Source organism: Manacus candei, unplaced genomic scaffold, assembly GCF_025592945.1.
Source record: "Manacus candei isolate 608988 ecotype Guabito, Panama unplaced genomic scaffold, ASM2559294v1 h1tg000029l, whole genome shotgun sequence".
NCBI classification, from domain to species: Eukaryota; Metazoa; Chordata; class Aves; order Passeriformes; family Pipridae; genus Manacus; species Manacus candei.
Window position 1 is genome coordinate 631,684 of NW_026138077.1, and position 24,054 is coordinate 655,737.

Consider the following 24,054-nt stretch of genomic DNA (forward strand, 5'->3'; position numbering starts at 1 on the left):
GTGCCCCACAGCCTCTGTTGGTGTCACAGCCCTGCTCCCGTGCCCCTGACTGTGCCCCAGCAGCACACAGCATGCCCAAGACATGTTGGGATCCTGCCTAGCCCTGAGGGAGGAAATTTTTACAGGGGTCTAGTTTTGATCTTCTATGGATAATACACTCTCTGCAAGATGAGCACAGACCACATTGGATAACAGGGGAATAGCAGGAATACACCCTGGCTCTGACTGTGAGTTCAGCACTGGAGTTTTAGGCAAAAGCTGAGTGCTGTGCTCATCCAGGTGCTTTGGCTGCTCTCACAGCTGGGTCTGACCAGTCAGGTGTGACATGTCGAGCTGGTAACAGGGATTTCACACAAGTTTAAAAATGATTGAGTTTTGGTTTGGGGTTTTTTGTTGGTTTTGTTGGGGTTTTTTGTTTGGTTCGTTGGTTTGGTTTGGTTTTGTTGGGGTTTTTTGTTGATAGGGTTGAGGGTTTTTTTCAGGTTTTTTGCAGCTGGGAAAAGCAATAGCTAGAGAGATGAAAACACACCCAACTAACCATTTTTTTGCTACTTTCCATACTATACTGCAAAATTGTCCCAGCTGTATGGGATGAACAAGACAAGATTCCTGCTTTGCCCAGATTTATACATGCCAAACTGTGTTCTACATGACTGAGATTCATTCACCTGTCATGAGCTTGTCTTTCATAGAAACAGCTTTCATCTTTGCCTTGGTCCTGTAGCCTAGCTGTGCTTTAGTCTCAAAGAAGCACCACTATTTTTGATGCTGAGTCCTACCCACCTTCAGTTTTTGCAGTACTGACTCTAATGATGGCAAACATTCAGCATCTGATTTAAAAGCATTGTCAGTCCTCAGTGCAACAGGCTGGATATGCATATTTTCCATGGTTTCCTGAAAAATCTCAGGCATTAAGGATAATCAGTACAGCAGTCTTGTGACAATACAGCAGTTTCCTTACAGCACTACATTTTCTTCAGTTCTTCTCCAATCCAGCTCACTGGTATTCCTGTAGCAGCAGAATTGCACAGATAAAGCAAAGTTGTCTTTTTCTGGCCCGCTTGTCTCTATCAGTTTCCTCTGAGGCAACAAACAATTCTGATTTCAGGTGTTTTGGCTACGCCTCATTCTCCATGTGACTCCTGACATTCACGTTATACCCTCAGCCCTTCTGCAGAAGAGCTGAATATACACCCAGGAATTCTTGAGTGCTGGTGCTTTGTTAGAGGCTGAGATAAGAATTTCCTACTGATTTTGTTTCTTATACTAACTTTGTTCAACAGCGTAATATTTTTGCTTTTAGGGTGTCAGTTTTACCAGAGGGAAGACAGACCTAATCATGGAGTCACTGCTGCATTTACAAATGCCTCCCAATTCATCCACCTCTTGCCTCCCACTTGTAACCTAATCACATAGTAGCAGAAGCTCCTGTACTTGTATCCATCATTCTGCTGCCACAGGCAAGAGCCAACCTTATAGCCCTGTAGCATCTGGCATGCATCAACTCCTCTGTGTGTTCCAGCTTTAAAGGTAAAACGCTCAGAGCTTTTTTTTCTCTCACCTTTAGGCCCTTGAGTTCATACCCTTCGTCTAGAAATATTCTTTGATGTGTATTTTAGCATTTCCTGGCTAAATGCCCCTGCTTAAGGCATTTAGTTAATTTTGATGCTTAGACATTTTAATTTAAATAGCTGATTAGATGTTAATTCTCCTGTGACAGCAACACCCATTACGGGCTAGGGCCCAGTTCTATCACACTTCTGCATTTTCATTCCTTTGAGCTGTTCTTGTTGTGTGGGTGCAAATCTCAAGTTACTCAGTGCTTACAGTTGCTGTTAATCATTCTGCTTTAAGCCCTCTGCAGCACTTCTAATTTTGTTTACAGATGCAAAGAGGTGCCTGAGCTCTAGACTTCTGCTGCTTTAGAAAGTCTTAAAGGAAGCTAAAGTAGTCTTAAAACTCAAACACATATCTGTGCCTTTAAATATATGATCCCAAATGCCTGTGGCCCACCAAACAGCATCCCCAGGCTCTTGGAAAATGGGGCAGCATATACATTTCATGGCAATAAAAGATTAGCACTTTACCTAGGCACATTTGGAAATGACAGCAGGAACATACCTTTAATGCTGGTGTTGAGATACCTGCCATTGCCAAAAGGCCACAATCCCCCTGCTTACCACTAGGGTATTTTAAAGAATAGGCACTTCCAGAGATGACTGAACCCTCTGAGCATCTCTGTTACCTTCTGGACACTGCCTGGTACCTTCACTGGGGAGGAACCAGTGCTCCTGAATGAGAAATACCAGTCATGCTGGGATGAAGTGAGACCTAATAGATTAATCCAGGTATGTGATTGGAGATGAGCTTGGAGTGAAATAAACCCCCATTCAGCATTGTGTTCACCACCATATGTAAATATGAAGCTTTTACATGATAAACCCCAAATCTGAAGCAGTGGTGTTTTTTGGGTTTTTTTTTGGTTTTGTTGTTGTTGTTGGTTTTGTTGTTGTTGTTGTTGTTTTTTGGGGGGGGGTGTTTGTTGTTGGTTTTTTTTCAACGTGCCTTGTTGTTGCACAATACTCTATAAGTCAGTAATACAGGTTTAGGGTTTTTTTCCCTCAAACATAAATAACTGCCTACATTAACAGATGGTTTTGCATACATGGTTCTGATATAATTCACTGAAAAGATCCCTGAGAATATACTTGGCTGACCAGACGGGTTGCTGTCCTGGGATGTGATGTGATGTGAGTCTTCTGAGGAACAAGACTCTTGACTGACAGCCAGGGGACAGTCCCACACTGTCAAGTGATTGTCACATTCTTACATGAAAAAGGATTAGGGAAAACGTTGCAAAAAGTAATCTTAAATCTAAGAGCAGGTATTGAATCTGGAAGGAGACAGAAGCAGAGCAAAGCTGCTAACATGGTTTATATTTCTTACCTGATAAAGTACAGTCATTTCACTGTACATTCAGCTCTTGTTTATGTCAATAGACATAAATAGACATTTAATAGACATTGTCTTGCACACATGGTGTGCAATTTCTTTCTTATTTTCTTTCTCATTTTCTTTCTCCTGTGTGATTTTTCATATAAGAAGCACATGAAAGGTACCAACATGCCTTGAGTGTGGTTCTGTGGTCAAGCAAAAGAAGCTGAATGTTGGGACTTGTTTTCTCAAGTTCTCTGAGGAGGAAGCCAGAAGCTTGAAAAAACACTGAATATCCTTTGGGTTTGTGCAGATGCTTTTTAGTTGCAGATTTAAATAGTCATTTCAGTGCAATTTGTAGCCCTTAAGATGTGTATTCATAGTCCATCTGAAATTCTTCTAGCAGATCCAAGTTAAGATGGAATAAAAAAATAAGAAAAGTAGATTGGTAATAATAATTTTAGCAATATTACCCATTTAGCAGGTCCTGTTTTTCTATTTGATTTCACAAGGCAGTGCCTAGAAGAAAGGAATTAATTAATGAAGGGCTTAAACATTATTTATTTTAGAGATTGCCAACAAAATCCAAGATGTGTGGGTGTCAGAAATAGAACAGCTGTGAGGCATTTTTGTCTATTTAGCACATCTATATCCCACCAATGGTTTTTCCAGGAAAGCTTTACCTGTGAAACCTTTGTGTGTTACATCCATAAATCCATTTGACTTCATTGAAATACCTATTTTCAGCAAGTAATTCCTATAAGAATGCTCAAAACAGCAGAGTTGGAAACATAAGCTGTAAGTTCTTTGTGGTTTCTATGTAACTGAAAAAGGCAGGCAATTTCTGTGCTGATGGGATGCAAATTTGAGAGGGACCACTCTCTGTTCTGCAGGATAAAAAACATGTGAATTCTGAAATGCCAAGCAGAAGCCTGCCCTCAAGCTTACCTCCTTCCAATTTTGATTTCTTGTCGTTTCAGAGAAACTTAGAATAAATATCTAAGTTATTGGATGTCCACGAAAGGTCAGCCTTTTGAATTGTTTTGATATTTACAGAATTTTCATAAGTGGTTTGTTTTTTTTTCTCTGCTCTTTAGTACTGCTGATATGCCTTGTCCATTGCTCTGGGCACACTAATCTATAGCATTATGGAAATGACATATTTCTGATGTCAGTAATTGCATTGTTCAATATCGAGCGCAGTGATCTCTGGAAATATTCCCGTTTAAATACCAACTTGCTACTCTAAAATGTCAAAATATTAATTAGTTTCTGTTTAGAGAACTCACACGGAGGATGCCCGAAGTGGGTCTGGTTTCTGTACCTCACAGAAGGTCTGTTCCAAATCCCGTTGAAGTCTGCAGGAGGTTTTTCAAAGCGAGGAAGATCAAGACCACGAAGCCTTTGCAGCTCCACGACACAGAGAGCTTTCTTTGCTTTCCTAATTCAGGGAACGTTTTCATGTGGCTGCAATTTTCAAACCAGCTGGATAAAAATTAAAAACAATAAGAAGCTTTTTTTTGTGTGTGCACTCGGAGGAACTCGACACCGTGCAATTGTTGGGAAGTTTGGATTGTCTATTCATGGCAAGTAGCATCTGTGCCCAATTACATTGCATCCATCAGCAGGTAAACCTCTCAGAAGTAATAAAAACATCTAAGAGATGGTTTGCACTAGAGCATAATGATTTCTGAGAGACAGACAATTGGGTTGATTCCACAGGTACCGCAGAAGGGAAAATGTTCCAGGTGAAATGGAAATTATTTCGTGAAACATCTCAGGATTTCACAGAAAGAAGGGGAGTATTATTACCAATTATTCTCTATAAAATGAGTTTAGTAACACACCATCATCTAAAAAGGAAAAGTGAAAGGTTGCTAAATTGGGTATTTAAAGTCTGCTAATGAGAATGAAGGGAGTTGATGAACGTTGAATCACTCCTTGGCAGTTTTTAAACAAAGATTATCATTCATTCTCCTTCTTGAACTGACAGGTGAGGTTTCTTGTTGAAATGAGGCTTCATGACTTTTGATAAAGCCTGCTGAAAATAGCATTCTCCTGCCTAAACTGCATGTTCTAACATGTTACACTAAAAGTCATGAAATGATAACTTGGGATGTTCCACCATCCTCTGCCTTTTTAAGGGATTTGAATTTTTTTTGTTTGAAGCATATGAGCCATGACACTGCTGCATCACATTACCCAACAATGAATTTAAAAGCTTCAAACCAAAAATATTTCTATCTATTTAGTGTTCTTTTGTTTGCTTAACACTGCCTTGAGAAAATCTGTTGTAGGTGTCTATGCAGAATCTCAGGTAAAATCAGGCAACTGCCTTGTCAGATATGACCTGACTGATATTTGTCAACAATTATCACCTCAAAGGTGTTGCAGGAGTTGATTACACTGATAAGGACCTACTAGGATGTTCAGAGGCAGTGCATTCACACGCTGGAATACTACCAGGAAAATCAAAGCTCTCATTTCCTCTCATTAGTGCCAGAGGTGTGTCCTAAACACAGCTCCAGCTGTCATTAATTACATTCTGGACAATAACATTCCTGACAAACTCCATTCTTAGGGGCTTAATATTTTCTCTTGGAATTATAAACTTTTGAGTAACTTGTCGAAAAAATGGACTTTCTGTTTCAGAAATTCGTGCTGAATTTGTGTGGCCTCTTCCATCTCCTAAAAGCAAGGCATTGGAAAGTTAAATTAGCCTATTGGGTGTAGCAGATGAGACAAAGATAAAAGTGATATTCTCTTCTGAACTGGGAACTGGGTGAATTTCTCCTCTCTTCAGCCCCAGCACTGCTTGTTCCTTCCTGGAGACTCCTCTTCTTATCAGGTAATTTGCAGATGATAACAGTAAGTGATGGGCTGCCTAAACTCCTCCACTCACTTCCCCCATTACTGGGATTTGTGGTGGCCTGGACTGAAGACTGAAAAGAGCATCTGGTTATAGCCAAAACACCAAAAAGATTCCATGTATGAAATTTTAAAAGACATATATGCTCATTTTTCTGTGTTCTGCATGTTCACTGCATACCTGTGGAGAGACTGTAAGAAGGTAGACTTGAGGAGAAGTTTCCTTGCAAGGCACAAGCTTGGAAATGGATCTCAGAATTTTTGGAGCAGACTCTGTGTGGGTGTAGGCGAATGCACCTGGATTCTCCACTGGGCCTTGTGTGTCTCTTGACCAAAGAGGAAAGAAAATACTGAGGGTGCTCCTAGAAATACAGGAAATACAAGATAAACAGTCCAAAAAGTGCTTTGGTCAAAAGAACAAATGGGAAGAAAGCAATCAGGTGGGTAATCAGATTGTGATACTTTCATAATGTTTTCTGCAAGAATACCCAAGAAATGCTCTTAATATAAAGCATCGAAAGATAGTGTTAATTCTCAATTCATCAGCAGGCACAGAATGATAAAGCTGCCAATGATCTGAACTTAGAAGTGAAAGAAAGAGATTAAAATGTCTTAGAAAAACAATCAGAGAGTAGCTGCAAAAGAAAGAACGTAATCAGTTGACTGAATTTGAATAAGAGGTAATGTTAATAGTTTTGTCCATTTACTCTGAGAGTTAATCTGGTGTTTTCCATTAGTAGTCTGTAAAGTTTTGCATAACATACAAGAATCCTAAAAGTTTCTCCGCCTTATTTTTTTTTCTTAGCTGTTAGGAGGTGTTTTGTTTTTAAGAAATTGCATAGATAATCAGTCCATAGTCTTTCTGCAGGCAGAATTTAATGTGAAATTTTTCGAAAAGCCAATGAATCAAGAAACCACTAGTGTGTTCATACTGGTTTATGCAAGAAATTCCCTTATTTTCCTTCATTTTCTTCTTCTTCTTCCTTTCACTGCTGCATTTCACTCTCAGGGTAAAAGAGAAATAAATATAAATATTTTGTGAATATATTTTTAAATTGCCCGGGAGTACCTTGCTCTCTGCTGGTTGGGCAGTATGGCCATTCCATGTACTCACACATAACCACTGTATGTACCTGACATTTACACTAATTTACAGCATTTGAAGTGGCAGAGCTTTGACTTCATTAAAGAGTTCTGAGCACAGATGTCCTACAAATAATACATTATAAAAATATCAGAGTGAAATAATTGATTTCCACTTTGATATAGCATCGTCTCTGTGCCACGTTTAACAAATGAACTGTCACCTGCTGAAGTTTTCTCATATATCCACTGGTAGATTTAGCAAGGCAGGATAATAATTGCTTTTTTTTCACTTCTAAAATAAAATATGTGGTTTTTAGTGAAATATAAAATCAAGGATGCAAAATATATAATATATAACCCCGCAGCTTTCTTAAGGGTATGGACAATGACTGTTCTGGAGGCTTTCCATGGAAAGAGGTGTTTGGGTTTTTTTTTTTAAATAACTATTTAAAGAATGGTAAATCACCGCTGAAACCAGTAAAATTTCAAATGTCTAAAAGAAATTTAGGGGAGAAATTTTACTAAGAGTTCCCTACTCTGTGCTCATGGATGGTCTGTCTGATCCTGTTCCTTGTATTCAATTAGAGCTAATTACTGTTGTCTCTTCAGTTCACAGTTCAATTCAACATTCTTTCTATATTTCACTAACAAAAAAACCTCATGGATAACAATGTTTTCAGTTGAACATAATAGGCTAAATCCTTGGATCACAACTAAGTCTTTGTCAAGAAAATCACACTGAAATATCCCTTCCCCACCCTTCCCTCCATTTGCATGCAAGTGGAACAGTGTTCTTTGTGTAGTCCCATTTTTATTGCCACCATACATTTCTGGCAAAGCCTCCCACTCATCATTTTGTGCTTCCTGAATTGCAGTCTGCAGAAGAAAATACCCAAATACCAAATACCTGCTACCCAAATAGCCAGCAAGTAACTTTTGTCTATTTTTCAAAGTTAGGACACAAGAGGTGCACATTAATTATTGCCCAATTTACAATCAAACTTCTCTGGGCTCCCTCTGTTTACCTGAATTTACCCTTCAGTTTGGACTGCCTAATTTTTTTCCTGAATATATGTAGTAATTATTTTTCTTCTTGTTTGGGAAAAGGAGAGAAAAAAAGACGTATCTCAGAAAACTTAGGAAATGCTCCTCTATATTTTGTTTCCTTCTTTTAGAACTGTCTCCTGCTGAACTCCAAGTGAACTGGTGGGAGGGATCCATTTATGCTTTTTTTCCATGTACTTCTTTTGTGGTTTTTTTGAGGGAAATGACATCCATTTATATAGAGAGCTCTCTCTGGATGTGGCAAGGGGCATATTCTACAGTCAGGAAAGGGACCAGACAGGCATTTGTATCCTTCCTAGGAACAACTTCACTGAGAGCTCTGATGTAAATGCAGCTCCTGCCAGTGTGGAACAGCAAAGACGTGGGACCAGCAGGCTGCTGATTAATGAGCTGTTGTGTGGGTGTGGATGCCTGTGAGTCTGCTGCTTGTGTCCTCCAGCAAGGTAAGGGAACCAGGTCTGCAGTGATCAGCACACCTCTCACACCTCATTATTTGATATCTAGACTCTCAGCAGCCTAGGCAGTAAGCTACAGATTACAAGCATCACTTGAGATGTGCTTGGGCACATTTTCAGCAATGCAGGAAAAAACATAGCCAGTGCATTTCAAATAAATACATCTGCTCTTTGCTTATGGAGCTTGGAGCAAGGACAACCAATCTCTCTGTGCAGACACTGAGATCACATGGCTCGTGGAGAAGCTGAAGCCAGTGGTCTCAATGTATGCTGAAGTTGGCTGGATCAGAAATATGACATTTGATTACAGGAAGAAATATTACACAAATTGATATAGCATTGGATAGACTTATGGCTGTCAGCTCAGATAATCCTGGAACAGTATATCAGACAGAGATAATTGTATAATCGTAAGGCTGAAAGCAGTAAAGCCTCTCATTGTCTGTGCTGGCTGCCTTTTGCCACGTGGGAGATCTTCACAGCAATTTGAGAATAAAGGCATTATATTACCATCACTCAAGGAGATGAGAGCAGACATCTATTGCTCTTTAAACAGCTGTTGTAGTCCACATCCATCAGAGGATCTCTGTGGCATTTAACTAGAAATTTAATTCAGAAAGTGTCCAGCTACAAGCTTTGCCCATGGATGTCAGTTGTACAGGTTACCCTGACAATGGATCCAAGGAAGAGGTTGAGTAACAATTAAATATTTTAAGGCCAAGTGTTTGCATGAGAACAATCTGTGACAGTGCTTGTAAATACCACAGTGTGAGTGCTTATTAATTATAGAACATGTTTCTTTGGGTGAGATTAGAGAGAAAACTATTGACTGGCTATTTTTAATGAACTAGTATCTGTGTAAGATTGCCAGGCTGCACTCGTACGGAAGCAGATTGTTAGTACATTTTCCAGGAATTGGATCAGAAAGGAATTAATAAAGAAGCACATCATTAAGTAGACTCTAGGTTCAACTCATAAAATACAATTAGAACAGGCTAATCTAATTTTCTTCATAGTAGAAAACATAAAACTTGCAAGAAATAATTTTGACTGAAAGATACTTTTATGAAATCCGCCACTGCTGCTGGATATTTGTTTGAATGACAGATTGCTTCCACCATTTAAAAACACTGCACTCTACTTCTAGTCTAAATCATGGTTCAATTTTCCAAAAAGCCTCTTTCAGATTAAGTAGTCATTTTACAAGATTTTTTTTTCCACTGAGGTGTATTTAATTGTAATAAGCTCAGGTTTTAACAAGATCCTTGATTATTTTGACCCCCACTATAGCGTTATAACTACTTATATCTCTTCATTAATTCCACACACCAGCTGCATTTCCCTCCTTGAAGCACACTGAAGTGTATGACAAGGATCTTGCCAATGGCTGTGGAAGACACCAGTGTGTCACAGAACAAAAGAAACTGTATGCTCAGAAACTGATACCTACTTTAAAGTTAGAAAGCAGAGGCAGAAGAAATGATCTATTTTTACAACGAAATGAGATGCTGGAACGTTTGCTATTTAACATGTATGATGGAAAAGGGATGAACAGGAAAGCTTCCTGATGATGGAGGATATTGAAACCCAGGATGGCTCTAGACTATTGTTCCACCATCTCACAGTGCCAGGTAAGGAGCATCTGAAGTTCAGTGTTGATAAATAAAAGGCCACACACACTGGGGAAAGCAAGCAAACAAAAACCCCCTTCATATATAATGGTAAGTTCTAAATATGCCATTATTGAAAGAGAATTATGAGCCTGTCTATAGTTACCTAAAAGTCTTTGCTTGATCTTAGGTGTGGGCAGGAATGTGAGGGTGTTAGGAAATACTGAAAAAGACAGGATGAAGCATCACTGTAGAGCTCCACACTGTTTTGGGGAACTGATATTTAAATATATGCTACAGGTCTGCTCACTTCGTTTCAGAAAAAGATGTAATAACCTAGAAGGACACAGAGAATAGTAGTCAGAGGCACAGAATGCCTTCTTTATGCAGAGGAAGTGAAATAAGGAAGAGTCTATAGCTCAGAGATTAAATGACTGCAAATGGTTGTTATAACGATCTGTCTGACAAGGGGCAGGTCTTGAGGGAATGATTATTCACTATTCAAAGGACATAAACCAAAGCACGTGAAATTAAGTGATAAAGGCAGCCAGTTTATATTCAATGAAAAGAACTTTTTTGTGTTATGCATAGTTAGGTGGAGAAACACATACCCACTGATTTTTTTAAGATGCTGTGAGTTGGATGGGTTCAAAATGTGTTTAAATAAGTGACAGAGAGTTGAATAATGATATTATTGAGGCAACTCTCAGTTTGGGAACTGCTGGAAGCTCAGAGACAGGGAAAGTATCGCTCCATCCTGGGCTTGTGCACTTCTGAGCCTCTGTGAGTGGGTATTGTTAAATGCCAAATACTGGACTAAATGAATCTTTCATCTGACTAGTGCAGTCACCCCTATAATCTTTAGATGTCTGAGCAAATTCAACATTCTAGTCAATCTGTCAAATCAAGTATTATTTCAACTTGTATAGAATATTCCTCTGTTTTAATACATTGTTGTAACCTTCTTGGTTGCAACACTACACCAGACCCTAAATCCCCCATGAGCTCCAGGAAGACATTTACCCTTAATTCACCTAATTATTGGTTGTGTTCAAAGTCCAGGTTAGCTGCACCTTTATTTCACCCAACTTCATATTCAGGCTCGCTGATCCGTGATTTTCATGACTGAATCAAGACTGGAGCAGATTTAATTTTGATCAGGCTCTGGTCTGGACTGACATGGCATTTAAGCAGTCACGATCTCAGATGTGTGGTCTGTGGGAAGGCCATGCTTGGTGTATTTGCATTCTGAAAGTCTACTAACACTACACGTTGTCCCTTATCAGTTTGTTGCCTGAAGTTTAAACATTAAACATTTAGTAGCCTTCTCCAGTAACTGTACTTATTACCCACCCTTCCCTTTTACCCTGCCCAACCCCAAACTATGGTGTTTGTTCACAGGTTTTTTTATGTTCATGCAACTAGAAGGAACACAGATAGCTCACTGAATGCTTTGGGTGTTTCAATATTTCAATATTATTTTTTAATTAAATCACAGTAGGAAAGCAGAGTGTCTTGGGTACAGCTATGCCTCTTGTCTCTGCTCTGCTTTCATACTATTGACTCTTCAGATGGTTTTATCTGAACATGAATGGGAAAGATGTTGTGTTGGTCTGTATTGTCTCTGTGTATTTAAATTGCATGTATTTCTTAAGTTCCCACATATACTGCCCCACTAACACATTGAAGCTTATGGGGAAAACTGTTTAGTTGTCTTTTGAGTTGTAGCTGTCACACTTCACAGGTGTAGTGAGCAACAGTACGTGTCTGTACTGAAGGTCTTGGGTTTCTCCTCCTGTCATTATGTTTGTTGTTCTAAACATTTTTACTCCAAAGGCATGTGTCCTGTGGGGTGTTTTTTCTCAACTTTAAAATTCTACCTCTTGAGAAAACTTAGGAGAGACTATCGTGTTTGTGTAGAGAGAGCAAACACTTTTTATGGCATTGTTAAGTTCTCTGTCAGTTCTCAAAGACATTGATAAAGATGCAGAAGGGCAAATAAATTCAGTGATGTTACTGGGACTGCCTTGCCCCGTGTTTGGAAGTTTCACTAAACTTTTTTCATGTGCTTTACCAAAACGTTGAGGGGGGGAAAAAAAAGTGGGGAATAAAGACTTGATCTTCACCAGCCTGCAGACACTGAAATCAGTGAGTTCTCCTTGACTGACATGAGTGAAGATCCAACCTAGTTTGAGAGCCTGCCCCAAAAATTCTTGAGACAGAAAATCAATAAACTGTTGCTGACTCATAGTGTTCTGCCACAAAAAAAAAAAAAAAAAAAAAAAAAAAAAAAAAAGATGTTTGTGTGGAACAAGTGGGATTATTGACTTTGCATGGAATAAGTGGAATTATTTCCTCTGTATTTAGGTTTTTGCTAAAGCAAACAGCAGTAGCTGTGATAGGGAATGAATATTTGTGTGTAAAAATACTAACAAAAGGAGAAAAATATACTCTTTAGTACTTACAGTGTCAAAGTATCTCAAAGATTACCTCAGATTGTGTTGCTCTTCCTCGTTTTGAAACTGCAGTGGCTCCTAAGGGCTTCACTCAAGATGAAATTTGTGTTTTATGAAGTGTCCCAGAGGTGGAGAGGCATGATACCAGCAGGGTGAAGAGTTACCAACAAAAAGTTGGTAACATTGGCAATGGTAACATTGCCCTTTGCCTGCAATACTCTTCACACTGATACTGGTGAGAATTGTTCTTACTTGGGAATATGTGACTGGTTATTGCTGACAGATGAGAATTCACAACCTGAGGCCTCCCCAGTTGGAACTAAAGTTACTGTCTGAAGGACTTCACAACAACCCCATGAAGTGCTACAGACTGGGGACAGAGTGGCTGGAGAGCAGCCAGGCACGAAGGGACCTGGGAGTGTGGATTGACAAGAAGCTGAACATGAGCCAGTGTCTCCAGGTGGCCAAGAAGGCCAATGGATCCTGGCCTGGCTCAGGAACAGGGTGGCCAACAGGTCCAAGGAAGTGATTCTGCCCCTGGACTCAGAGCTGGTGAGGCCACCCCTGGAGTGCTGTGTCCAGTTCTGGGCCCTCAGCTCAGGAAGGACATGGAGGGGCTGGAGCAGGGCCAGAGAAGGGCAACGAGGCTGGGGAAGGGACTGGAGCACAAGTGCTGTGAGGAGAGGCTGAGGGAGCTGGGGGGGCTCAGCCTGGAGAAGAGGAGGCTCAGGGGAGACCTCCTCACTCTCTGCAACTCCCTGACAGGAGGGGGGAGCCAGGGGGGGTTGGTCTCTTTTCCCAGGCAACTCTTAGCAAGACAAGAGGGCTGGGTCTAAGCTGTGCTAGGGGAGATTTAGGCTGGATATTAGGAAGAATTTCTTTCCAGAGAGGGTGATCAGACATTGGAATGGGCTTCCCAGGAGAGTGGTGGATTCTCTGTCCCTGGAAGTTTTTAAGATGAGACTGGATGTGGCATCAGTGCCATGGGCTGGGAACCACGGCAGGGTTGGATCAAGGGTTGGACTTGATGATCTTGGAGGTCCCTTCCAACCCAGTTGATTCTATGATTCTATGATTTTAATGATTCCATGTTTTCCTAACCAAATTTGGGACCACTAGCATTTGACTGTGTTCAGATCGACGTCAGCGCTTTAGAAAATTATTTCGGGGATACTGAATAGCAAAAGCCGGGGGAACAAAAAAAAATCAGTTTTGAGAGGCAAATCCTTTGTTCCTGGTATTGTCCCCACATGGCAGCACGCCGAGCAGGGGGAGATGGGGTCATCAGCTCAGAGTTGGAGGTCAGGGCCGCGCTGAGCTGACAGGCAGTGCCTGACGGAGGCTGTCAGGGATGACAGCGCCGTGCATCTCCACCGCTGGCTGGAGCAGTCAGTGGGGAGCTGGGCCGGGCTGGCAGAGGCTCATCACTGCCAGGGGAAAGCAAGATTTTGTCTAATCACTTCAGTGTGACAGACAGCCGTGGTGCTGCGGGGGGCCTTCCCCAGCGGGAGCTGAGTAGAGCTAATGTGGTGATACGCTCAGCTTGTCTGACCTGCAAGTGGAGAGTGAGGCTGAGGAGGGAAATCTGGGCTCGAGAAAAATGCGTAGTCTGCTGTGGTGCACAGAAAACATTTGAATATTCAATAAGCATGCCTGGTATTTTATGTTACTAATTGAGGTCTTCGGGATCTTTTAACTTTTGTTTCCCCCGGAAGTTCTCTGTGCTTAGTTTAGGTGAAATATGCCACATCTAATGAAAAGAAACTATTTCTAAAATCTAACCTGCTCTTTTATCTATGGTAAGCATGTCAATGACTGGAAATGCTTGAGCTTCTGATCCTTAACTCTTTCCCCCCCCCCCTTTTCAGTAGGGGATCATAAAATGTAATCTTATTTTTATGTAGCACCGTGCATGTGTAAAACAAAACCCCATAAATCCTTGGTGAAATATCTATGTAGAGCTTTGACTTTCACATCACAAATACAGTCTCAAGTTAATTTTTCAATTATCTAGTTAAGGCAATGATGAATTATCCCCAGAAGTAATAATCACAATACAATAGCAGAAAGGTTGCTTTTTCAATCCTAAAATAATCACTTCTCAAAAACAATTGGTAAGGTCAATTACTGAATGTGATATGCCATGTAACTTTTCTTATGTTTGCCTTGCTCTCAGACTATTTTTTGGGTGGAATCCTAATTATCCTAGTATCCTAGTTTTCCTAGTACATGGAACTCAAGAGAATTATCAAGAATGCCTGTGCCCCTCTTGACATTCTAATCCCGAGGGACTCATCAAGCAGCAAAGCCACAGCCTTGTAAGTGTATTTTATACACAGACCTATGGTATCACAGTCACAAATGTCCGTATTCCTCTTGGCTGATCTTAGAATTGGTTAAATAACACTGGCTGTTTGCAGTCTTCTGCCCCCATACCAGAGGTCCTCCTGCTTGTCCTGTGTCCATTTTTGAATATCAGTGCTCTGATTCCCGTCCCTCTTCCCAGAAAGATAGTGATGCTGCTGAAATTCAGAATTAATGAGGCAATAAGGAACTGGGTGTTAGTAGCCACTGTTTAATACTGGCAGAAGTGATATTTTTTGAGATTCTTCCTGGGGTTGCAGAGGAGGAGAACTTAATTTCCATTTGGCTATCTTCTGATATCCCAGCTCTGCAGGTCTCTGCTGCATCATGTTCAGTGAGCACTGCAGGATTGCCTTGCCATCTGCTTTTACACCCTAAGGATCAGGATGAGTAGCCATTCACCAAAAGTTCATAACTTGCAAATCGTTGCCTAAAGTAATCCTTGGCTCTAAGCATTAGACAACTCCCTCCAAAAACACCCCAGTGTCACACCTCTGGACAGGATGGAGACACTTCTCACTGTCTGCTCCAGAAGGTCTCAGAAGTGCAAATTCCAAACTTGAACATTGTTGCCATCCCCCAGAACCCCAATATCTGATTAAAATCTCTTTCCTGGGGCCATTCACTCAAGACTTTCCTCTGAGAACCCTCCCACCAATATATCAAATACTTCAGTTGTGTGGTTCAAACCACTTATGGCAACATGTGCATGTGTACATTTATTAAAATGCATATATTCCTTTAATTCTCACCAACGTCTGCCTTATTAGCAAAATCCTCTTCCTCACATTGCTGAAACAATGACCTTTATATTATAAATTCAATGATTCATAAAACAGATGGTGCAGACATAAAGAAAAGAAAGAAGACAACAAATGAACCCCTGGCTTGTCCAGTTGCAAGGACCAAAGTGTGCATATGAAAATAATCTTGCAGATCTGGCTGTGTTAGCAAACCCATATGGTCTTAGTCATGTTACATGGTACCCTTGAGTGGAAACTTATTAGCATCTCCTTGTTTTGCTGTTGATGAATAGTATGCAAGAAGCTATCTGATGGTGGTGGTGAGATATTTCACATCAGGGAGCGAGATTAGGTATTCACAGGATTTGTGCTGTTTGTAGGATTCAGGATTCATGCTGGTGTTGAATAGACATTGTGATATAAAGGGAAAGAAAAGTGGTACTAATGTGGCTGCAGCTGTGCTTAAGATATGTAAAGAAGAGAAGTCCTGTCAGTTTAAACAGCAGAATTGACCAAAAGAAAGTTCTGTGTAACAGAAAGCTCATCTCTATGAGTTACTCTTGTTAAAAGGTATTGACTTCCTACCAAACTCTGCGAGAAATTAAAGGGGAAAGAAATCTTACATTGTCATTAACCCACGTGATTGTTTTTCCAAGCCTTGCAGGAGGCTTCTGAACTGGCCTCGGACAGGATCCCTCCTTGCTTTTATCTTTAATCTTGAGTCTTAGAAGTTGATTTGTGCATTCTCTTCATTCTCTCTTACTAAAGATGAGGTCCATATAGGGTTGGGGGGGGTTGGGTTGGTTTTTACTGGTTTTCCCTCCTTGGTGTACTGTTCCCCATGACTGACATGAGCTCATTCCTCTCGTACTTCAGGCCCTCTTAACACAAACTAGCTCTCTCTGTTCATGGGGTGCTGTGCTAAGCTGGTAATTCCTGCAGAAAAGATATGGTTTTCCTTTTGATTGTGGCAGTTTCTAATCTCTGGTACCTGGATATTCAGATTCTATACCCTGTGCCCGTATTTCCTGATCATACCCATAGCAGAAAAGGTCTTAAAGGAGAAGACAGATTCTTGCAAGGAGGATTTATGTGTATGTGCTAATATAATTATTGGAGACATGCTAATATGTGATCACTGCATGGAAACAGACTCTCATCTATAGAAAGTCAAAAAAGTTAATATAATATTGGCTTTCGTATTGCTAAGCAGTAGAACTCCAGACCAGTAGTTTTCTGGGGTTTATTTATCAAGACTCAGAAGATATGTTATATAGACTTTATATATAGACAAATTATGCACTCCACACCTGCCCTAGGATTTCTGCTCCTGGGATTTACAACTGAGGTATAGAGTCCAGCACTTTATAAACTATCCCTTGCAGATAAAAGTGATAACCAATAGAATTAAGGTACTGCACAAAAGTAAATCTGAACTAACATAAAGTTGGTGACAGAGAAAAGATGCAATGAATGTCATAGAAAAATTTCTTATAGTTTCATTCCTCTCGGGTGGCCTTGCCTGTGTCAGATATATTTTTGTCCTGTGTCTGTTTCCTGCTTTCTAAATCCTGGCTTGAGCATGACAGAACCAGAGATGGAGGTTTAGACTCAAAGCTTTTTTCCAGAAAGGACAGTCCTTGTGGGCAGTGGGACAACTTTACCAAAGGATAGTGCAACTTTGGCTTTCTCCTGCTGTACTTTTCAGTTCTGGGGAACTTCCTGTGGGTTCTGTACAATGTGAGAGCAGAATTTATCCTGCCTATTGCATTATAACAGTAAGCTGCTGACAGTGTCTTCCTAGCACAAATAAAACAGAAATGACATCTTTAATTAGTTTTCTGCCATGACATCCAACATTAAAAATAGTCACCCTCAAGTGCATTTGTCACCTTGATGTTCCTCTGGGGAGGCAGTTGTCAATAACCCTGAAACTATCAGTTGCTTTCCAAATATTATTTCTTACAGTCCTAAAAATAAGGGCATAAAACAGTCATTCTTCAGAATGGTAGAAGGAAAAAGACTTGATAGCTGTCCAAGGGTGAAACTAAGACATAGCATATTTGAGTTAGGACCTACTGGACTCTTGATTGATAGGATCAAAGTGAGAGCAGACCTTCCTTGTCAAATTCAAGATTTCTCTTTTGACTGCTATGAAAGGATTTCCAATGAAGAGCACAAATCTTCTTTTACCATGACAGGCTCCCTGTGCTGCCCTCAGTTGGTACTTGGTTCTCATGGCAGTAATTTTATATTATTGGTGTGTATATCTGTCTTTGGCATTTAGTGTGTGCACCTTAATTCATTTTATGCCTAGCAATAATTCTTGTTTTGCTTTAAGTGCTGCAAAACCTGAACCATTCAAGCAAAAATTTGCATCTGACCTGTCAGAGAAAGAGATTAACATTGTGTCATTTCTGCTCATTCTTTCAAGGTTTCTGTCTGAAAAATTCAAATGTAATGTTCAAGGCTGCCAGATGTTGATGCTACCTACCATCAAGAGATTAGATGGATCTGAGAAATAGCAGTTGATATGAACAGCAGCTTGCAGGAAGGGAATTGTTTTGTTTTATTCTCTTGCTGTCGATGCAAAAAAAATTATAAAAAATATTCTATATTTTCTATATTTCACAACTTTGAAATTCAAATAGCTTTAAATGCAGTGAAAGTACTTTAAAAATAACTATTAATTTTGGAAAAATGCCTCAATTCTGTATACTTATCTCCCAAGTTTGTTTCCATGAGAAACAAGCATTTTCTAATGACTTCTAGTATTTTCTGCTGCTGGTAGAATAACAGGCTCTCCAGCACCCAAACAAACTCACACCAAAAAAAAAAAAAAAGAACCACAAAACCAAAGTAAATCCAACAACTGATAAAGAGTTAGAAAGGACCAGAAAAAGGCTTCCATAGCCCAAGTCAATTAAATCTGTGCATCTCTCCCTCATGTGTTTTACAGTTCTGAGGCTCAGGTTTCTTCTTCAGTCACATTTACCTGTATGAGTCATGAAAAACAAAATGATGGGCCAGTCCTTAGCATTGCTCAGAAGACTGGTTTCATTTCCCAGTACTGGAAACACGAGCCTTGGTGATCTTGAACAAATCATAGATTAAAAACAACTCAGCTGGCTTAAATCATCACTAGACAGCCAGTGGATGCTCTTGGTTTTAACAGACAAATTATGTCAGCTGAGGATCTTCCCTGCAGTCTCCAGGTTTTAGTTTACTTTTAGGAGTAAAAAAATAGCAATAATTATGCTTTCCTGCCTCACGGGATCATTTTGAGAATAAACAGATTAAAAGAGTGTAAGGCTCTCAGGTACTATGCAGATGGGAGCTATAAAAGTTCCTCAGATAGAAAAACCTGAGCCGTGACAGTTCTGTGACCTAGATCAAGCTGCTCTGTTCCTGTCACCAGCCTTCCCTGAGCTCAGCTCCCTCAGCTGTGTAATTAGCTGGTCTCAAATAACCCTAAAAACTTCTAGAAGCTTTTGCAGCTCTCCCCTTTCCCTTAAGGTCTGTCTGTGCCACTTCCTCAGTGATCTACCACTTTTAGGCTCTTTCCTGTCAAACACACTTCAAGGTTAGCTTCTGCCTGCTTTTCTTTCCTCCTCAGAGCTGCTCTGCTGACACTGGAGCATTCAGACATTAAAAAGACCTATTTCTTATAATAGTTTTTTTTTCTCTTCTGTAAGGCAGAATTAAAGCTTCTCTAGAGGAATCACATCTCCATTGCAGTGTCTCTTGGGACGTGGAGGATTTTAGCTAAAGGAATAAATTATTTCATCCAGCTCTTGATGCAGATACCAGAGAACAAGTCACGGTCATAGAACTGTTTCCTTCAATAAACACTTGTTTGTTCTGTAATTTAGAAATTTAGTTATACATATTGCAGAATTCTTTAGATCCTCGTTCTTATGTGCTTGTTTCCAGTTCTTAAGATCAGCAATGAGAAAGGTAAAGGAATTTCCTGTCCCTTGCAACTCACCAATTCTGACTTCCTAAAGGGTGAAAGGAAGTATTGTTACAGCTGAGCTGTTTTCCTCCTGTCCCTGACTTTTTACAGGCAGCTGAGTAATTTGGTAAATCTGATAAAGGAAATGCAATGCACTGCTCAAAGCTATGCCAAGTGGAGTTACTTATTAAATGGCTGCAGTTCCCCAGCTGAGTGTGTAGAAGTAGGTTTATTCTCCTGTCTTCAGCCTAGCAAAATACAAGCTTTCCTTGCCAGTATGTGGATAAGAAAGCCAGTTGCTAAATTGCTAAATTGTTTCTCCTGTACTGAACAATATCAAGAGTATTTTTGTTACACAACTCTTTGAATAAAGTTGTTTACTTCATGATTCTTGTCATGTGGAATACAGCAGAGAGGGAGAGAGAGAAAGGAAGGGGCTGAGAGAAGCAGACGAGAAACCTTTCAACATGATTTAGGGAGTTTTTATTAAGGAATTCTCTCCATTCCTACCCACCACTATCACCTTTTCTCGTATTTCGACCTCAGAAATGGCCATGTCTCTGCTGTCACAGTGCTTGTGTTCATCTTTGGGCTTGGGGATGCCCCTGTGATCGGGCACAGTTGAGCCCCTTGCAGTAACTCTGCTGTCTGAGGGTCTCGAGAGCAGCACTCCAAAACTGCTCTGAGTCTTACACTGGGATAAAGCTACACCAACAAAACAGTAATTTTTTTTTTCTTGGTTTTTTTATGAAGACTGTTACGACCACTTCTCCACGCAGAAGTCCCAGACGCCACTGACTGACACAGATCAAGTACAAGGAAATTTCTCTTTTGCAAAATTGATGCTTGTACTTGATACCTGAACCTCTGTGGTTCAGGACAGGGAAATAAAAACAGGGAAATATGTTAAAATTTGCCCTAAGTTCTTGGCTAAGTATAATTTTTCTGGGAAATGTAACCATTTCCAAGCCAAAGTATGTCTCAAAAAGACTGGTCAGTAACATTATACTTTTACACAAATAAATTTAAAAAAAATCAATCCAAGATTTGGAATGACCTTGTTTTTCTGCAGCTCCATGAAAACAGGAAGCTCAGAATATTCAGACTGGAAGAAAAAAGAATGCACAGTTGTGCTGTGATTTTTGTAAGCAAGAGTAAAACAAAGGGAGGCAATGGGTTGTAAAATAAAGACTATTTAGTGACATCCTTTGTTCATAGTGAGAAACAGACTTCTACAAATTTGTTCTGTTTCTTCCTTTTAGAAAGGATTAGTCACCATAGCAACTTACATGTAACTTGACATCCTTTGCTACTCCTGAGATCTACAGAGCAGCTTTTAAGAGACTACACGTTAATTAATATCTAAAAGGATAAAAGAGACAAGGTCTCTCTGCACTACAGGGAAATTGCACTGTTACTTGATTTTCCTTTGTGGGTGTTGAGCAAGAGCCACTTGAGGGACCTCTACTTCCATTAATGATACAGGGAAGAACAGGAAGACTGACTTAGTCCTCTGCAGACACCAGTGAGCATAACCCACGACCTGTCCAGCTGAAATTTTGCCTGAATTACACTGAAGTCAAGTTAGTTCCAGTGAGAGTCTCACTTCTAGTGCTATGAAGTGCTGCATCATCCCAGGAAATTCTGTTCTCAGTCCTGCTGTACACTAAGTGCACAACCACAAAAAGACACACACCTTCACAGCACTTTAAGTATCCAAAGCATGGAAGAAAATGCTGAGACCAAACCATCAAGGGATAGGACTGTATAATCCTTTAGGTTGGGAGAGCCTCTTAAAATCATGAAGTCCAACCGGTATGAGGATATGAGTCTTAGTTTCTCTGCCAACACTATTATGTCAGCACAGGAAAAAAAATGCATTCATGTGAACCCTCTGGTGCTCTCGGCCCTGATTCCATGGCTCAGGGATCTCTTGGAAATAGGATGGGCAGGCTGGAAAATCTGGCATGAACTAAGGCTTTACTCTTGGCATGGGACGCAGCTGCTGGGAGCCCACAGGCTCAGAAGCAGTTCAGCATCCCCACTTTAGCACTGGAGAGATAGATGAGTGTTTCTCAGATCCTTTAAGCCCTTGAATTCCAGCTGTTTATATGATATGATGTGGGCAGGTAGCTCCTGTTCCTCATCTTCAGTGAAGGGACAGAAGAGGTGTACACACTGTTCTTTGCCCACAGCAGGAGAATGGCACCAGTTTATACAGCCAAGCTTCCAGCTGTGATGTTCCAGTGGTTCCCCCATGGTATAGAGTTCAAATATATCTGGGCAAAATATAACATTCCATCCCAGAGACTTGTTATCATTGGGATATTGAATGTGGAGTTGTGATTTTCCACATCCTCATTGCCTCCAGTGACCCTCCCAAGCAAGCTGTTAACTTGGATATAGCACAGGATGATCCCTTTGCCTTCTGAAAGGCTTGTGCTGATCCTGATGGAAAGTCCAGGGTGTGAGGCTGACTCCCAGATGCAGGTGGCAGGAATAATTAAACAGGAAGGAAAGTGAAAAGACAAACTGCAGGAAAAGCCCTGGATGGATAAATATCTAATTCCTTCTCTCTGTAAATAACACACAGAAAGAAATGCATTACTCCTGCTAAAAGCCTATAGAACACAGGAGAAAAAATCTCTTGCCATGCCTCTAGGATATCTCTCTGGGTAGTGGAAAACTGGCAATTTATAGCTCTTAGGAATGATTTTCAAGGGCTATTTATCTGCTTTCTATCTAGTATCTTGATTTAAAAGTATTTATTGAAAAAAAAATTATCTGATGTGGGTTATGCAAAATGATTTTCTGTTTATAAACTACCTGTGGTTCAAGTCCCAGGAAACTGAAATGAGAGTGAATGAAAAATGTATTCTTAGTTTGTCCTTCATTTCAAAGAAATTCACACAGCTTTCCTCTCCATAACATCCATTATCAGTTCCCTGAGCCTGTCCAACTCCCTAGTAAATCACATTAAAAAGTTTACAGTACATTTACTTATGCTTGGAATTAGACTATCCTGCATATTTTGAAAAAAGATAATTTTGGAAGATGTTTTTCTGGATCAGGACCAACAGAAAGGCCTTTGGGCTGAATTTTCAATCGCTGTCTATGGGTTTGTTTTGCTACATTGATGATCCTGCTGTTTGTGTGTCACTTGGATGACTCCTGAAGTAATATAAACAGCAAAATCTTCCATATTTGCTGTTTCTCCAGCTCTGAACTAGGAATTTCTTTCATGCTTAATATCACAGATTGGTTTACTTTTCACTGTGAAAGTTAGGCTTGAATGAAGAATCATTAAAAGGTTAATACCTTTTCTAACACTTCAGGAACATAAAACTCACTGCTCCTGTCACCTTCACATTCGCACCCTGAGTTCCAGCTGATGAATAAACAGACTGGAGATTATCACAGGAAGGTATGTTCATGTGTAAAATGAACTTTTAAAGTTCATTGCTTCAAATGATATATGCTTTGTAGCTCTTCTTGTGGACATTCCTGCTGAGTTCTGTCACGATAAGCTGAAATGGAGTCTTTCTTCTCTCTTCCTTTGTCTTAGCCCTAGAAGAGAGTGATCTCTTTGATGAGGCTTTGTAAAGTTTTTGACAGAAAATGCCAAAAATTATCCAACTTCCACCTACAGAAAAGTGGTCTTGAGCCATCAGTGACATAGTCTTTTTTTTTAAACCTGATTTTAAGTTAATTTTAGCTAAGTTATTTTGAGTGTGTGCACAGTAATTCAAAGTCTGCAGTCCCATGTGTGGAATGAAAATGGCTTGTGCCATCCTCTGTAGTCCTCCACGGGTAGCCAAGAAGGCTTTGCACTCTCAGATAAAACTGTGTGCCTCTGTGCCCCATGAATTCAACTTTTCAAGTGTCCAGAACATAAGATATATTTTGAAATACCCTTTGTCTTGGCTTCAGACCCCACAGTACTTTGGGGCTGAGCCTGGCACAAAACCCAGGCTCAAAACCCAAAGCTGTGCTTTCCCCTTTGTGACCTGCTCAGCAGCACTTTTAAGAAGAAAGGTTAGGTTTGTTTTGCTTCACCTGCCTGCAAGTTACCAACAAATTTGACATCAGTTCATTATAATCCACGTATTCTTATTTCTAATTTTCTGGAGAAAAAAGTGTGAGCTTTTCCTGAATTAATTCTGCTGTTTAAGTACCACATTAATTTGTATATTGCTGTCATCTGGGAACTAAGATTAATGAGGGCTTGCAGTGATGTTACTCATATGACACTAAACATTCCTTAAACCCTCTCCCATTAAATGGTGGTCTGTTGGCAGAGGTGTTATTTTCAGACATGGTATGCTTAGTGAAAACAAATGTATACAGTTGTGTGCTTAGCCAAGTATCCCCTAGAAAAGGATCTCAGGAAAGTGAGATTGAGAATTAAGACCTGCAGATCTGGCTTTGCTTGCTTGTTCCAAACCTACAGGAAAAAAATCTCTGCTTCCTTCGCTTTGTGGATTAATTTTTCTTGTGCTACCATTTAGCACTTCCACT

At 40.2% G+C, this 24,054-nt stretch overlaps 1 long non-coding RNA gene across 1 annotated transcript in view; it reads left to right on the forward strand.

Annotated features, from left to right (window-relative positions):
• Positions 1-5,441: 5,441 nt before the first annotated feature.
• The window catches only part of LOC127472574 (uncharacterized), a 129,089-nt gene continuing 110,476 nt past the window's right edge, over positions 5,442-24,054 (forward strand). Inside the window, exons 1-3 of the long non-coding RNA XR_007905061.1 lie at positions 5,442-5,782; positions 8,253-8,396; positions 9,741-10,039. This is a non-coding gene — a long non-coding RNA (uncharacterized LOC127472574). The remainder of the gene's footprint in view (positions 5,783-8,252; positions 8,397-9,740; positions 10,040-24,054) is intronic.